The sequence below is a fragment of the Anabrus simplex genome, chromosome 10, assembly GCF_040414725.1.
Source record: "Anabrus simplex isolate iqAnaSimp1 chromosome 10, ASM4041472v1, whole genome shotgun sequence".
Classification (NCBI taxonomy): Eukaryota; Metazoa; Arthropoda; class Insecta; order Orthoptera; family Tettigoniidae; genus Anabrus; species Anabrus simplex.
In genome coordinates, this window is record NC_090274.1 from 53,415,196 (window position 1) to 53,431,730 (window position 16,535).

Below are 16,535 nucleotides of genomic sequence, written 5' to 3' on the forward strand. Positions count from 1 at the left end.
TTGTCCTCTTGAATTCCAACTTTATCTTCATATTGTGTTCTTTCCTACTTTTAAAGACACCATCCAAACTTATTCGTCTACTGATGTCCTCCCACGCCATCTCCACTGACAGCTCGGAACATACCACTTAGTCGAGCAGCTCGTCTCCTTTCTCCCAAGTCTTCCCAACCCAAACTTCGCAACATTTTTGTAACGCTACTCTTTTGCCGGAAATCGCCCAGAACAAATCGAGCTGCTTTTCTTTGGATTTTTTCCAGTTCCTGAATCAAGTAATCCTGGTAAGGGTCCCATACACTGGAACCATACTCTAGTTGGGGTCTCACCAGAGACAAATATACTCTCTCCTTTACATCCTTACTACAACCTCTAAATACTCTCATAACCATGTTCAGAGATCTGTACCCTTTATTTACAATCATATTTATGTGATTACCCCAATGAAGATCTTTCCTTGTATTAATACCTAGGTATTTACAATGATCCCCAAAGGGAACTTTCACCCCATCAACGCAGTAATTAAAACTGAGGGGACTTTTCCTATTCGTGAAACTCACAACCCCAAGTTCTTCCTCGAGAACTAGCCACTCTTTCACTCCCTTTAACCGTAGTGAGATTTTAGAATTTAAGTTTCTTTTACCCAGATAACGATGCTTTATTAAACGCTCTGTGCCGTAATAATAGTAGGTGGAGCTGTCATCTCATCATTACTAATCACCTCCGTTCAGCTCTCAAGTACTTGCAGAGCTTTCAGAAATCAGGAGCTCAACGTCAGACAGAACTCTGGCAGTGCTCAAACTGAGGCATCTGACGACGGGTACGTAAACACAAGTAATGGATCTATTTTCGTTTCAATACCGAAGGTCAGGAGGCTACCGTAATCACTCAGGAATTCCACTTGGTACAGAATGATGATGCAACGGAAGAGAGAGAAAATCCACAAGGGGTACCGTACGGTAATGTACTTAAATGCCATTCCAATTTTCACACTAACTTATTTATCGTAAGATAAGTAAAGTAAACTCGTGTCCTCGTCCTGAGGTGGTGCAGCTCTTTTTAGGCACACCCCCATTGGAGGTGAGCTGCACGTACCATTTCAACCACATACCAGCCCTCCTGCCATTCTTAAATTTCTGGCAGTACCGGGAATCGAACCCGGGCCCCCGAGGACGGCAGCTAATAACACTAACCGTTACGCTACGGAGACGGACATCGTAAGATAAAATGAGCCTACATATTTTTAATTTTGAAATTCCCAACGAAGAATACTTCACTTTTCTTTGCATATTATTTCTTAATCTGTTTACCCTCCAGGGTTGGTTTTCCCCTCGGACTCAGCGAGGGATCCCACCTCTACCGTCTCAAGGGAAGTGTCCTGGGGTGTGAGACATTTGGTCGGGGGATACAACTGGAGAGGATGACCAGTACCTCTCCCAGGCGGCCTTACCTGCTATGCGGAACAGGGGCCTTGTGTGGGGATGGGAAGATTGGAAGTGATAGGCAAGGAAGTGGGAAGGAAGCGGCCGTGGCCTTAAGTTAGGTACCATCCCAGCATTTGCCTGGAGGAGAAGTGGGGAAACCACGGAAAACCACTTCCAGGATGGCTGAGTTGGGAATCGAACCCCTCTCTACTCAGTTGACCTCCCGAGGCTGACTGGACTTCGCTCCAGCCCTCGTACCATTTTTCAAATTTCGTGGCAGAGCCGGGAATCGAACCTGGGCCTCCGGGGGTGGCAGCTAATCACACTAACCACTACACCACAGAGACGGACTCCTGATTATTATTTATTTCATTCGTTACGGCCACCTATGGACCATGTTTACACAATCCATTAGATCTTCTGTCTCTCAAACTTAGTCCCTTTTCTTTGCACTTCTTCCAGATGTCCTAAAGTCTAATTTCTCCTTGGTAGCTCTTCAACCGAGATGTTGGGTGACTTGACGAGTTTCTCCGGTGCATCCTTCATTCCCACAATTTTCTTCCCAAAGGTTGTTTTTTCCTGTATATCTGCCTCCTGGATCCCCACTTCTTCCAAGTCCTTGTAAACTTCCTTAAGCCATGAAGATGCCTTCCATTTTTCTTGTAGACTAAGTGTCGTGTTATTAGCAACTTATACATTTCATTTTGGGTTCCGTATTGACGTACGGCTGTGATGAGACACAGTTCATTGAAGGAATACATTTAACAGTTCCACCTATTCAATACTTGATGGTAACGATTATATTAAAAGTCCATTTTACATTTCTAGAACATGTTTCGAATCTTTTGTGGCCATCTTCAGCTAAAATCAAAATTGCTTGGTCACTTACAAAAGTGATACGTTATGAGCAAAATACACATTAAAACATACACTCCGGGCGAGTTGGCCGTGGGTGAGGGGCGCACAGCTGTGAGTTTGCATTCGGGAGGTAGTGGGTTCGCATCCTACTGTCCGCAACCTTGAAGTTGCTTTTCTGTGGTTTCCCATTTTCACTCCAGGCAAATGCTGGGCTGTACCTTAATTAAGGTCACGGTCGCTTCCTGGCCACTCGGAGGCCTTTACTATCCCATAGTCGCCATAAGATCTCTCTGTGTCGGTGCGACGTAAATCAAATTGTAAAAAAAGACACTAAAATACACTAGTCCTTACTTAACATAAATCTTTTGAGAAACTCACTTTCAATATACGTAAAAAACAGTTCATATCTGTCAAGAAGAATTCTTCTTCTAAATATTCTCTCTTCACATTATTGGACATTTCTTCATCACAAGAATCCATATTGAGTAATCACTAGATATAATTATCAATCAGACTGACGATGTAATGATCGGAATACGGTACGAAAATTACTGAAGAGCAAACAAACATGCTGCACATAGGTTGAAGTTTTGTCATTAATTCTGAAGTTCGGTTTTAGATGAATATATATATATATTGCTAGTGGCTTTACGTCGCACCGACACAGATAGGTCGTATGGCGACAATGGGATAGGAAAGGCCTAGGAGTTGGAAGGAAGCGGCCGTGGCCTTAGTTAAGGTACAGCCTCAGCATTCGCCTGCTGTGAAAATGGGAAACCACGGAACACCATCTTCAGGGCTGCCGACAGCGGGATTCGAACCCAATATCTCCCGGATGGAAGCTCACAGCTGCGCACCCCTAACCGCATGGCCAACTCGCCCGGTGCGTGAATATTAATATGCCAGAGATTGGTATTTATTTTAAGATTTGGAGTAATTTTGTTGGTAGAAATTAACTTGTTATTTGCTCAAAACCGGTATAAGATGGAGGTATATGTGAGACTAATGACCACGGAGAACAAAATATTACGCCATTCAATTCGCATCTTATACATGAACTTCAGTTTATTATCATTGAAATATTTAATTAGATGTATTTATTCAAAGAGTTGAGTTTAAAGCCTGCAATCTGTGCTTGATCAGTATGAACTTGCTGGTCAAATCTGTTGGAAGATTGAGCGTCAATCAAACACTGATTTCTGTTTCTGCAAATGGAATCAGGGTTATTATTGGGAGGGGGGGGGGGGCATGATTAACATGAACACAGGCATGTAAAATGAGGAAAAACTGTTAATTAAAACTTTGCTATATGATAACAATATTCATAAACAAACAGAAAAAAAAAAAAAAAACAGAACAATAATAGAGCTTGTTTCTCGAATACATTTTTGAACAAGTCTTACGTACGGAGTTTTCAATAATATTCGCAAGTAAACAGAAAAATAGAACTTGATTAGTAAATACATTTTCCTAATAAATGTGCTATTACTGTACATTGTTCATTTCATGATACGAAATGTGAAAAGCTCTGTCACCAGATGTACCGTCTGAACTGTCTCCATTGGGAAATGTAGTTCTCTGAAGGTATGCCCGCTTTCTGATCTCATTTCTTGATATAAAACCTTCTCCTGATTTAACGCCTTAGCAGCTCCGAAGACTCCCAAACTTCACGTTCTAAGGGAACCAGAAACGACATGCCCCCAACCCCCTTAAAGTCGGCACCACTGACTGAATTATCCACATTGATTGGCAGTCAAAATTCGGTCAAATTGTAATTGGCTTTTCTGCAACCAGGCACAAGAAAGACACGTCCACGATTGTCACAGAACATGTGCCAATCTTCTGAGAAGCTTACGTCATTACTCAGGATGGCAAAGGATTTAAATTTAAAGTGTGGAAAGGAATTATTTCCACTGCTTTATATATCATAGAATGAGGTCAAGTCTTTTAGAAGAAAAAAAAAAAATCCTGGTCAGAGCGAAATATCTCAAGTCACGCAGCGTTTCCTGGACGAGGAATAAACGGCATGATTAATGAACTTCAGCACGCCTGTCAGTTGTAATCGTGTCGAGGTCTTGTAGCCAGCATTCATTCCGGGAATTCCAGTACTCTCACCTGTTAAGCTGTGGTGTTCGGAAAGTACGCCTTCTTGACTTCAACTGTCTTACTAATAAAAAGTCATTAAACAGTTGTTTAACACTTGTATAGTTATGCAGTGAATAAACCCTATATAAGCGTTGTATATTTTTCTTATTAATAAACGTGGTATACGCATTGTATTACTATACAGCACGTATACACTCGTTCCAAATCGTAGGAATCTCTTCCTGCAGTTTACTGGCGTTTTTCGCACGTTCACCGCCTTCATGATCGCTTCTGCTGGTTATGCACGAGCAAAACTTTCCGGAACGTCGCGCAGTAGCACGGCATATCGGTAAGGCAGTGGCAATACAAAGTGAGACCAGACCACATTCTCAGAGGTCCCGGGGGACCAGTGAGGGATTATAGCCTGTCGACCTCTTTCAGGCCTTGAGTGCTATTTCTGAAGTCTAGTTGTTAGTAACATAATGGGTATGAATGGAGTGTGGATACTTGTGGGGGATCGAATTGACCAGAATATGGCCTGCACCATTTGCGAGGCGGATGGTGCCCTTTGTGGGGCGAATGTTGGGGGGGGGGGGGGACTTTGGTTCTCTGTTACCAGGGGTCAACGGAGAGGGGGTGAAGCGAAGTCGGGTGGAGGGTCACCCATCCATTGGGTGACCACGCCCAATGTTGCTTGGTCTTAGTGTGTCTTTTAAATGTGCTCATAACAAGTAGGGAGTTAAGTTAGGGAGTCGGTGTGGGGGCTGGTGTTGTGGGGGGGGGGGAGGTTACTGATGAGGGCTTGATGAGGAGTTAAACATCTTGGTACAGGCGGGAATTAGAGCGGGGGGCGGGGGGGTTAGCTGATGATTAGCTGTCTGCTTGGCAATGTAGGCGGGTTGAGGGACGAGAGTAACTGGATAAGGAGCAAGTTTAGTAGGGTGGAATTGTCATGGCTTGGCAGGGCAGTGTGCTGGGTAGGGGGAGGTACTGGGTTCGAGGGGGTAGTTGCTAGGTGCTTAGGCAGAGGGGGATGGTTGGAGTGCGTGTTCAGGTGTTGTGAGTGCTTGTAGTGAGGTTTAATTGCCTTCTTTAAGAAGGGACAGCCAGGGGAGGAGGCACGTGACTGCCTTCGCGGTTAGCGCACCTCGCCTGGTCCCTCGGTACCTTACAGGCAGTGTGGCGGTGGGGACCACCACATCTGTTGCAGCGGGTAGCTTCTGGGCTCGAGGCCGCAGAATGGTTCAATTTCAGGCAATTGAAGCATTGTGTAATGAGTGAGGAGGGGCGGGGGCGTGTAGTTGTTTTGGGGGTGTAAGATGTTGGTGAGGGTTTAGACGTGGGGGCAGGTTTGCTACGCCTGCCCCCAGTCTGAGTTTGTTTGTTTTGTGTGACCTTACCCGGTTGTGAGATTGAAGGGGTCTCACTTCCGGGTTCGGGAGGTGATGGGTAGTCAGTGAGTGTTGATGTTGTGCTGGTACGGCTGGAAATTGGCTTATATTGATATCAACATTTTTTCAGCTTGCTTGTGTAATGGCGTATGGCTTTTAGTGCCGGGAGTGTCCGAGAACATGTTCGGCTCGCCAGGTGCAGGTCTTTTGATGTGACTCCCGTAGACGACCTGCGCGTCGTGATGAGGATGAAATGATGATGAAAACGACACATACACCCAGCCCCTGTGCCAGCGAAATTAATGAACGCCACGAAATAAATGGAAAAACTTAAGAAAAGATCAAGAGCTCCTAACTGAGATAGTACGGAAAACGTAAGCAATTGTGAGTTGAAAAGATTACACATTCCAAAATCCTTACTTTTCAGGAGAAAAGCAAAACTGTTTTGTAACTAAAAGAAAGGTTTGATCAAAAAAGTTTCTATTAGGCATTTATACATCATATATCTGCGTATTCAACTAAAAAGTATGGAAATCATATTACGTACGGTTTTCAAGTTATACCATTTTTTATGTCAACGAATATGTCCCTTTTTATACTCAAATTTGAGAAAGATCTTTGCAGAAGCAGATAATGTATAATAAACTCGCAATTTCAAAAGTCTATTAAGCAGTACGGTAACACATTTTTTTTACACAAAATTACGCCCAACCATATTTTCTTTTATAGTTATTTATTGTCATTCCGTCTCGTTTACTTTACGAAGATGTCTAGCCTCCATAACCTCTGAATGGTGTACGAAATGTCTTCTATGTTTAAAATATCGTGAAGATCATGAACGTTATCGTCCATTCTTTCAATATGTGTTCAATGTTAAATGGATAAGTCGAATATTTCACCACGATTATATTACTGTAGACAATAAATACCACGAAAATACACTGCTCACTCGTTTCTTTTCCCGCTACTCGCTGCTATACAACGCAGCTATACAACCTGTAACAGATGTATACACGGGAGGCTTATACACGGTTTATTAGTAACGAATTTCACATAAACAGTGTATAAACCTTGTATAAAAGTTATACACCGTTTATTAGTAAGACGGCAAGAACTTCCTACATACATATTCATCGTAGACTATGTCCACATCCGTGTTGTAACGGTTAGCACTAAGCTGCCGTTCACCAATGCTCGGGTTCCATTCCCTGTACTGCCAGAGATTTAAGAATGGCAGGAAGGGCTGGTATGTAGTTAGAATTGTACATCCAACTCACCTCCATTGGGGATGTGCCTGAAAAGACCTACACCACCTCGGTATGAACCTTCGAGCATACAAATAAATAGAGAGGGCGCTGCCAGCAGAACACGGCGCCAAGTTATAAACAGGCGGATGTTGGGCACCTATCGTAATTTGCGCGGGCTATCGGCGTAAGCGCGGAGATTTCAACGATTCATTGTAGACAAACCAGGCCTTTTCTATACAATTTTAATATACACTGACTGACAGAGCAAATGCAACACCAAGAAGGAGTGGTCAGAACTTTATGCCAATTGCAGGGTAGACTGACGTCACTGAGGTATGCTCATGATGTGAAATGCGCCGCTGTGCTGCGCACGTAGCGAACGATAAATGGGACACGGCGTTGGCGAATGGCCCACTTCGTACCGTGATTTCTCAGCCGACAGTCATTGTAGAACGTGTTGTCGTGTGCCACAGGACACGTGTATAGCTAAGAATGCCAGGCCGCCGTCAACGGAGGCATTTCCAGCAGACAGACGACTTTACGAGGGGTATGGTGATCGGGCTGAGAAGGGCAGGTTGGTCGCTTCGTCAAATCGCAGCCGATACCCATAGGGATGTGTCCACGGTGCAGCGCCTGTGGCGAAGATGGTTGGCGCAGGGACATGTGGCACGTGCGAGGGGTCCAGGCGCAGCCCGAGTGACGTCAGCACGCGAGGATCGGCGCATCCGCCGCCAAGCGGTAGCAGCCCCGCACGCCACGTCAACCGCCATTCTTCAGCATGTGCAAGACACCCTGGCTGTTCCAATATCGACCAGAACAATTTCCCGTCGATTGGTTCAAGGAGGCCTGCACTCCCGGCGTCCGCTCAGAAGACTACCATTGACTCCACAGCATAGACGTGCACGCCTGGCATGGTGCCGGGCTAGAGCGACTTGGATGAGGGAATGGCGGAACGTCGTGTTCTCCGATGAGTCACGCTTCTGTTCTGTCAGTGATAGTCACCGCAGACGAGTGTGGCGTCGGCGTGGAGAAAGGTCAAATCCGGCAGTAACTGTGGAGCGCCCTACCGCTAGACAACGCGGCATCATGGTTTGGGGCGCTATTGCGTATGATTCCACGTCACCTCTAGTGCGTATTCAAGGCACGTTAAATGCCCACCGCTACGTGCAGCATGTGCTGCGGCCGGTGGCACTCCCGTACCTTCAGGGGCTGCCCAATGCTCTGTTTCAGCAGGATAATGCCCGCCCACACACTGCTCGCATCTCCCAACAGGCTCTACGAGGTGTACAGATGCTTCCGTGGCCAGCGTACTCTCCGTATCTCTCACCAATCGAACACGTGTGGGATCTCATTGGACGCCGTTTGCAAACTCTGCCCCAGCCTCGTACGGACGACCAACTGTGGCAAATGGTTGACAGAGAATGGAGAACCATCCCTCAGGACACCATCCACACTCTTATTGACTCTGTACCTCGACGTGTTTCTGCGTGCATCGCCGCTCGCGGTGGTCCTACATCCTACTGAGTCGATGCCGTGCGCATTGTGTAACCTGCATATCGGTTTGAAATAAACATCAATTATTCGTCCGTGCCGTCTCTGTTTTTTCCCTAACTTTCATCCCTTTCGAACCACTCCTTCTTGGTGTTGCATTTGCTCTGTCAGTCAGTGTATAAACCGGCGGATGTTGGGCACCTATCGTAATTTGCGCGGGCTATCGGCGTAAGCGCGGAGATTTCAACGATTCATTGTAGACAAACCAGGCCTTTTCTATACAATTTTAATATATTACAAACATAAAAAACACGTATTTTCGTTTATGTGATAAATGAAGTACACCATTCTGAAGGAATATAGCAAAAATGCGCATTTCTTGCTCTGCTAACAACTGCAGCCAGAGATTTGAAAAGGGAAGTGAAATATCTTTTCACAGGTAAGGATTAATATCTGTAACTGAAAAGACACTGTCCTGAGTTCATACAGTATCTAGGCTGCCAGGGAAAAGCGTGTATAAGCCAGAAAATGACTTCTACCCTTCTCCCATAGACAGATATTAACATGTTTACTTGCACCGTTGGGGCCAAATGAAATATTAGGCCTCACTATAGCTTAGTTCTGACTTATAATACGTCGTGGACTTATCTTACTTTGAGCATTTTTTTGACATAATCCTTTTTCCTGGTAGTCTAAATTTATTTCTGGACCTCATAGCACAGCCGTAAGTCGCGCACCGTGACTGCGGCTGAGCCGGATGTCCGGGGATAGAAGGTTCGAATCCCGGTGCTGACAGTGGCCATCCTTAGAGTAATGGTTTTAGCCGGGTTTTCCCATATTCCTTCCAGGAAAATGCCGGGATGGTACCTCATCCCTACCCAAATCCTAGACCTTAAAAACTAGTTACACACGCTAGGTTATGACACAAATGTTACATCTTATTAGGCTTAACTAAGTTATAGTTTTGTGTTCTACCATACATTTGTCTATTGACTGGCTGCAGCTGTTTTGGTGGCTTGTAGTCTACATAGCGTCCTGTCTTTCACCATATTGTAAATTACGTCACTGTACATTTTAGGGATAGGTTTTTGAATGTTACGTCTCATTAGGCTTAACTAACTCAGTTATAGTTTGATATATAGCCTGAGCATTTAGAACAGTTGAACAACTTTTGGTGTGTGTGTTCTTATTCATATCTGATAGTGGCTGATAATCTAGATGTTAGGTCGTTGTATGTGCGTTGTTGCATGATAGTTGTTGATAACCTAGATGTTGGGTCCTGCAAAACAATAATTATCATCATGCATAACTGTACATCTATAAACTAAATGTGAGGGTCTGTGAATAAGTGTGGTGATGGTGATAGCTGTTTTTTTAAGGACAGGACCTTGAGGTTATCAGCTGCATAAAATATTAGTAATTTCAAATTTTCTTTGATGATAACTATTATAGGTGCAATGGGGACGATTGCGTTATTATCGGTCACGTTTCTTGATTTATAAGGCTTAAACAAACCCCATGACGCAATAGCCCCGAAGGACCATGGCCTACCAAGCGACCGCCGCTCAGCCCGAAGGCCTGTAGATTACGAGGTGTCGTGTGATCAGCACGACGCATCCTCTCGGCCGTTATTCTTGGCTTTCTTGACCGGAGCCGCCATCTTACCGTTAGATAGCTCCTCAATTGTAAACACGTAGGCTGAGTGGACCTCGCACCAGCCCTCAGATCCAGGTAAAAGTTCCTGACCTGAACGGGAATCGAACCCGGGGCCTCCGAGTAAGAGGCACGCACGCTACCCCTACACCGCGGGGCAGGCCTTTTGTAAGGCTTAACCAGTATAACATCGGCATTATTAGAAATGCAGGTTATTGGTATGTTTGTTGAGTTTATTATTTGCAGCAGTGTGAAAATGTTTTAAAAATAACTATTTCCGACGAATATTACCGAGAAATTTAAACTTGTGAAATTAGAAGACTTCTTCTTCTTAATCCATTTACTCTCCAGGGTCGGTTTTTCCCTCGGACTAAGCGAAGGATCCCACCTCTACCGCCTCAAGGGCTGGGTCGGGGGATACAACTGGGAAGGATGACCTGTACCTCGCCCAGGCGGCCTCACCTGCTATGCTGAACAGGGGCCTTGTTTAGAGATGGGAAGATTGGATGGGACAGGCAAGAAAGAGGAAAGGAAGCGGCCGTGGCCTTAAGTTATTTATCATCCCGGCATTTGCCTGGAGGAGAAGTGGGAAACCACGGAAAACCACTTCCAGGATGGCTGAGATGGGAATCGAACCCACCTCTACTCAGTTGACCTCCCGAGGCTGAGTGGACCCCGTTCCAGCCCTCGTACCACTTTTCAAATTTCGTGGCAGAGTCACACTAACCACTACACCACAGAGGCGAACTGATAGATTTATACGACTCACAAACTATTCACGGATTGCCATTGGGCTTATGCCGTGTCAAGAAAAATAAGATGAAATTCTTTACGTTTCGCAGAGAACTGTGCTCTGCGTCCTCAGAAGAAATCTCGACTGTCCACGAGAAAGGCTTCTTAAACAATGACACTTATTTAGACGTTATATTAGACCTGCTCCCATCTAACCATTTCATTGCCGAAAGAGTTGACGGGCATTATTACTTTACGTTTTCCTGAAGACTGTTTGTAAAACATGTTAAAATACGCACCGGCTATCAATTACTACCTGGCGCCAGCCATTAAAAATTTACGTAGGTAGTTCCCTTCTCTGTCCCTTCACGATTGTTATTTCGTCTCGGTGTTTTCCAAATTCGTACGTTCCTTGTCGCCGGATGTTTCATTCCAGGCTTGTGTCAATGTCATATGTTACGTACACACGTTATGTGAACCGCTTAGTTCAGTTGCTGGAATGGTTCAGTCAGCTTCCGCTTCGAACAGTCGCGTTGTACCACGTCCTGGGAGCCATCTGGTGGCGAATGAACGTACCATTCCCACTTCTATTGAAAACCTACAACCTGTTTTCCAGTCTTTGACCGGGTCAGGGATGTAATGAATGAATCAGATATAGGCTGTTATTACGATGGGGTCGTGCCGCCTCTGTGGTGTAGTGGTTAGCGTGATTAGCTGCCACCCCCGGAGGTCCGGGTTCGATTCCCGGCTCTGCCACGAAATTTGAAAAGTGGTACGAGGGCTGGAACGGGGTCCACTCAGCCTCGGGAGGTTAACTGAGTAGAGGTGGGTTCGATTCCTACCTCAGCCATCCTGGAAGTGGTTTTCCGTGGTTCCCACTTCTCCTCCAGGCGAATGCCGGGATGGTACCTAACTTAAGGCCACGGCCGCTTCCTTCCCTCTTCCTTGCCTATCCCTTCCAATCTTCCCATCCCTCCACAAGGCCCCTGTTCAGCATAGCAGGTGAGGCCGCCTGGGCGACGTACTGGTCATACTCCCCAGTTGTATCCCCCGACCAAGAGTCTGAAGCTCCAGGACACTGCCCTTGAGGCGGTAGAGGTGGGATCCCTCGCTAAGTCCGAGGGAAAAACCGAACCTGGAGGGTAAACAGATGATGATGATGATGATGATTACGATGGGGTCGCCACTCCCAAAGTGATTTATATTAATGAGTGATAGATGCTATGAAATGAGTATGGAGAGTGTTGCTGGAATGAAAGATGGCAGGGAAAACCGGAGTACCCGGAGAAAAACCTGTCCCGCCTCCGCTTTGTCCAGCACAAATCTCACATGGAGTGACCGGGATTTGAACCACGGTATCCAGCGGTGAGAGGCCGACGCGCTGCCGTCTGAGCCACGGAGGCTAGTTCCCACTTCTATTATAGAGTCTAAATTTAAAGAGTCATTGTTTAAGAAGCCTTTCTCGTGGGCAGTCGAGATTTCTTCTGAGTACACAGAGCACAGTTCTCTGCGAAACGTAAAGAATTTCACCTTATTTTCTTGACACGGCATAAGCCCAAAAGCCTCTACAGTATCATGTCTATATGCAGGGATCGTTTATAGTAGTGGAACAGCTGCAGCTATAAGATGATGATGCTTGTTATTTAAAGGGGCCTAACATCGGCCCGTAGCTATAAGTTGTAATTATTTATTATTCACTTGTTTATAGGCTACATGATCATGATTTCGTGCATTGCTGTGGGTGAATCGCGTGAGTCTAGTAAACGAATGTTAAGTCTGCATTTCATGCAAGTGTTTTATAGCAGGAAAATAAGTGCAGACGTAAATGCATATTTCAGCACTCTTTGCAGCATAGTTGCATGCTTATATTGATGATTTAGCTAGTGGTTTTACGTCGCACGGACACAGATAGGTCTTATAACGACAATGGGATAGGAAAGGCCTAGGAGTTGGAAGGAAGTAGCCGTGGCCTTAATTAAGGTGGTGGTGGTGGTGGTGATTATTGTTTTAAGAGGAAGTACAACTAGGCAACCATCCTCTATATAACACTAATCAGAGGGAAGAACTGGAAGGGATCCGACACTTCGAAAAATGAAGGCATCGGCCAAAAAAAAAGACAAGGGCTACGAAGGGCGTGAGAATGAAAGACTCCCTAGCCCTCGCAAACCTAATAGCATCGGGGTCGGAAGAGAACAAGAGTTGACCAAGGAAGGTCGAACAGGATAGATGAAAGCGAGGAGCTTGGCAGAAGTAAGTGGAAGCAATGCCAGGAATCAGCCGTGGTCGCCAACCCACGCTCCAAAGTTCAAAGCCCTCGGGGCCCCTTTTAGTCGCCTCTTAAGACAGGGAGGGGATACCGTGGGTGTTATCCTACCGCCCCACCCACAGGGGGACCTTAATTAAGGTACAGACCCAGCATTTGCCTGGTGTGAAAATAGGAAACCACGGAAAACCATCTTCAGGGCTGCCGACAGTGGGAACCCACTATAACCCGGATGCAAGCTCACAGCCACGTGTCCCTAACCGCACGGCAAACTCGCCCGGTATTGATGATTTATATAGCATATACATTAGATGAAACCAGGCTATTGAAACAACTATTTAACTACTTCTGGAAAAGTAAGGAAAAAAATAGTTGGTTTAAAGAATTCCAAGATGATTTAGAAGAGTTGAGTATTAGAATGCAACGAATTGTAAATAGAGAAGAGAAAAGTATTCTGAAAAACGAACATACAGTATAAGACTTAAACTAAAAACATTGCAAAGAAAACATTATGTCATATCTGATGAAGAAAAGACAGCCAGGTGAGAAAGAATGAAAAGGTTTTGGGAGAGGAGAGAGATGAAAGCTAAATTTCCAGTTAATTCTCTGAAGACTTGATCTATCTGTTCTATCTTTCGCCAATGCTTTCACCTCCCTCCATGTCTTATTAACTCCAGCAATCTCCTTGTCTACGGTTCTCTTCCATTTAATCCTCGGTCTGCCTTGCCTGTGACTGCCTTGTGGATTCCAGCTCAATGCCTGCCTTGTGATACTTTCTTGTGGTATTCTCAGGGTGTGCCCAATCCATCTCCATTTTCTTCCCATTATCTGTTCCTGTATGGGACTTTGACTTGTGGCCTCCCAAAGGTCTTTGTTTGAGATGGTCTTGGGCCACCATATTCTCATAATGTACCTCAAACACCGATTTATAAAAGTCTACAATCTTGTAGTAATGTCTTTGGTCACTTTCCAGGTCTCATTTCCATACAGTAACACAGATTTAACATTCGAGTTGAATATCCTTACCTTCGTTTTGATACGAATGCGAGGGGATCTCCATATTGATCGTACTGTGCAAAATCTCCTTTGGCTTTATTGATACGACTCACCACATCTCTAAAAGTACCCCCGTCCTTGCTTACCATGCTTCCTAAGTAGCAAAATTCCTCTACCCCTTCTATATCCATTCCATCTGGAGTCAAGCTACAATTGTTACGACGGTTTATGTGCATTTCCTTAGTCTTTTTGTTATTAATCTTTAAGCCTACTTCTTTATCTGAAGATTTATTTGTAGTATAATATATGTAAAATATGTAAGTACATAAAATGTGAATCAATTTTAGAACGAAGTAGTGGTTGTGCTAATCATATACACTGCTGTTTGTAGAAAGTGAAACACCAAGACCGAGTGTTGTGATCACAATGCAATTTATTCCACATATTAGGGACATGACAAGACACAAATGATTACAATTACAGAACTGTACATGCACGGTGACCGTGGAAATTCAGTACGGCGTAGTGCCACCACGCGCTGCAATCAGAGCCGCTAGACGTCGTGACATGGAATCAACGAGCTTCTGAATATGCTGCTGGGGAATACTTTGCCACGCGGTTTGTAGGCGCGTCCATAAATCATCAACAGTGGCTGCAAGAGGACCTGAACGACCAAGGTACCGACCGACCATATCCTAGACATGTTCAATGGGTGACATATCCGGCGAACGGGTAGGCCAGGGAAGCAGTGGTATCCGTTGTTCTTCAAGGAAGGCTTGCACATTCCTCGCTACATGCGGCCGGGTATCTTCCTGCTGGAATATGGCGTCTGGAACGGCCTGCAAGAGGTTCAGTGCCTCGAGCTGTAAAACCTCCCTGTTGTAGCGGTAGCTGTTCAGTTTGCCCTCAAGACGTAGGAGGCGAGATCGCATGTTGTAGGCAATTGCGCCCCAAACCATCACACTTGGCGTTTGTCCGCTATGCCGCTCAACAGTACAGTCTGCCCGATGGCGTTCACCGCGGCAGCGTCTAACGCGTATGCGGCGATCACTATAGGACAAGTTGAAGCGGGACTCGTCCTAAAACACTACATTTTGCCACTCAGCACACCAGTGTCGGTGTTCACGTGCCCATTGCAGTCTAAGGCGTTGGTGGTTGCTGGTCAATGAAAGCTGGCGCAATGGCATGCGTGCCACCAGTCCGGCGCTCAGAAGACGGCGTTGAACCGTCGATGCAGACATCCTCTCCCCCGTTGCAGTACCCTAACGTCGAGCCAACACCGTGGACGAAGCTGTTCTGTCCGTTACGGCGAAGCGGATAAGATGGCGGCCATCTCGCGCTGTGGTCACATTGTGTCGTCCAGTACCCTGTCGGCGCTGTGTACGGCCCTCTTCTCTCCACTGGTTCTGCATACGCCTCACTGTTGAAGCAGCGTACCCTGTGCGAGCCGCAATGTCACGTAACGACAGACCCATTTCCCGGAGGCCTATAATTTTGCCCCGTTCGAACCCACTCACATGCAGATATTCCCTCCTGTGATGTCGGCGAGGCATACTGGCACTTAGGTACACGTTTCCACTTCGTATGACGGCTCCGCACTGACTGAGCGTTGCGTAAAACTGCCCTGGCCAGTCACACACAGAAGGGCACTGCTGGGCTTACGTGCAAGCCGTATCTCTGTAATTTAAAACACTTATTATGGTTCCACTGTTCTACACGTCCCTTGATTTTGGCGTGTTTCAGACCATTGCTTCTGAGTGTTTCACTTTCTACAAACAGCAGTGTATTTATAACTATTGTACTTGAAAGAATCAACATTCAATCCTCTATGATCCAGGTTTGGCCACTAGCCTCTGAGGACACGCCTTTCGGAAATCTAGTGCAGGCTGACGTCAGACACAGTACCACAATTGCATGCAATCTCAGATCTCCCATTCCTGCTGGCCAGGGCCTTCTGAAACATCCAATCATGACGTCAGTAGACACAGCCTACTAGACCGCTTGAGCTCTTGAACAGCTATCCACTGCTACCTCACAATTATCACGCGTCGTCTCGAGTATAACCACAATCATTTGTACATAAACTTCCTTGTCGTTAGAGTAGGGGAATACCATTCACGCATTTTGCTGATTCAAGGAATATGAACGTGCTGCGCATAACTTGTGGCTTCACTCCATTTGTACAAATGTAGGTCAAGTTTCTATTACTTCGTGTTTCTTACGACTTGTTTCAAAGAATGCATTACGACTGATGGGGAAGCCCTAAGTGATTTATTTGAGAAGTAGGTCAAAGTCTCATCATTCGAGGTTGTTATGACAGACTTACATCAAGAGGGAAACCTTTGATGAAATAATGTCGTTTGTCACAAGAAAAAGGTTTATTACTGGCAATAATTTACAG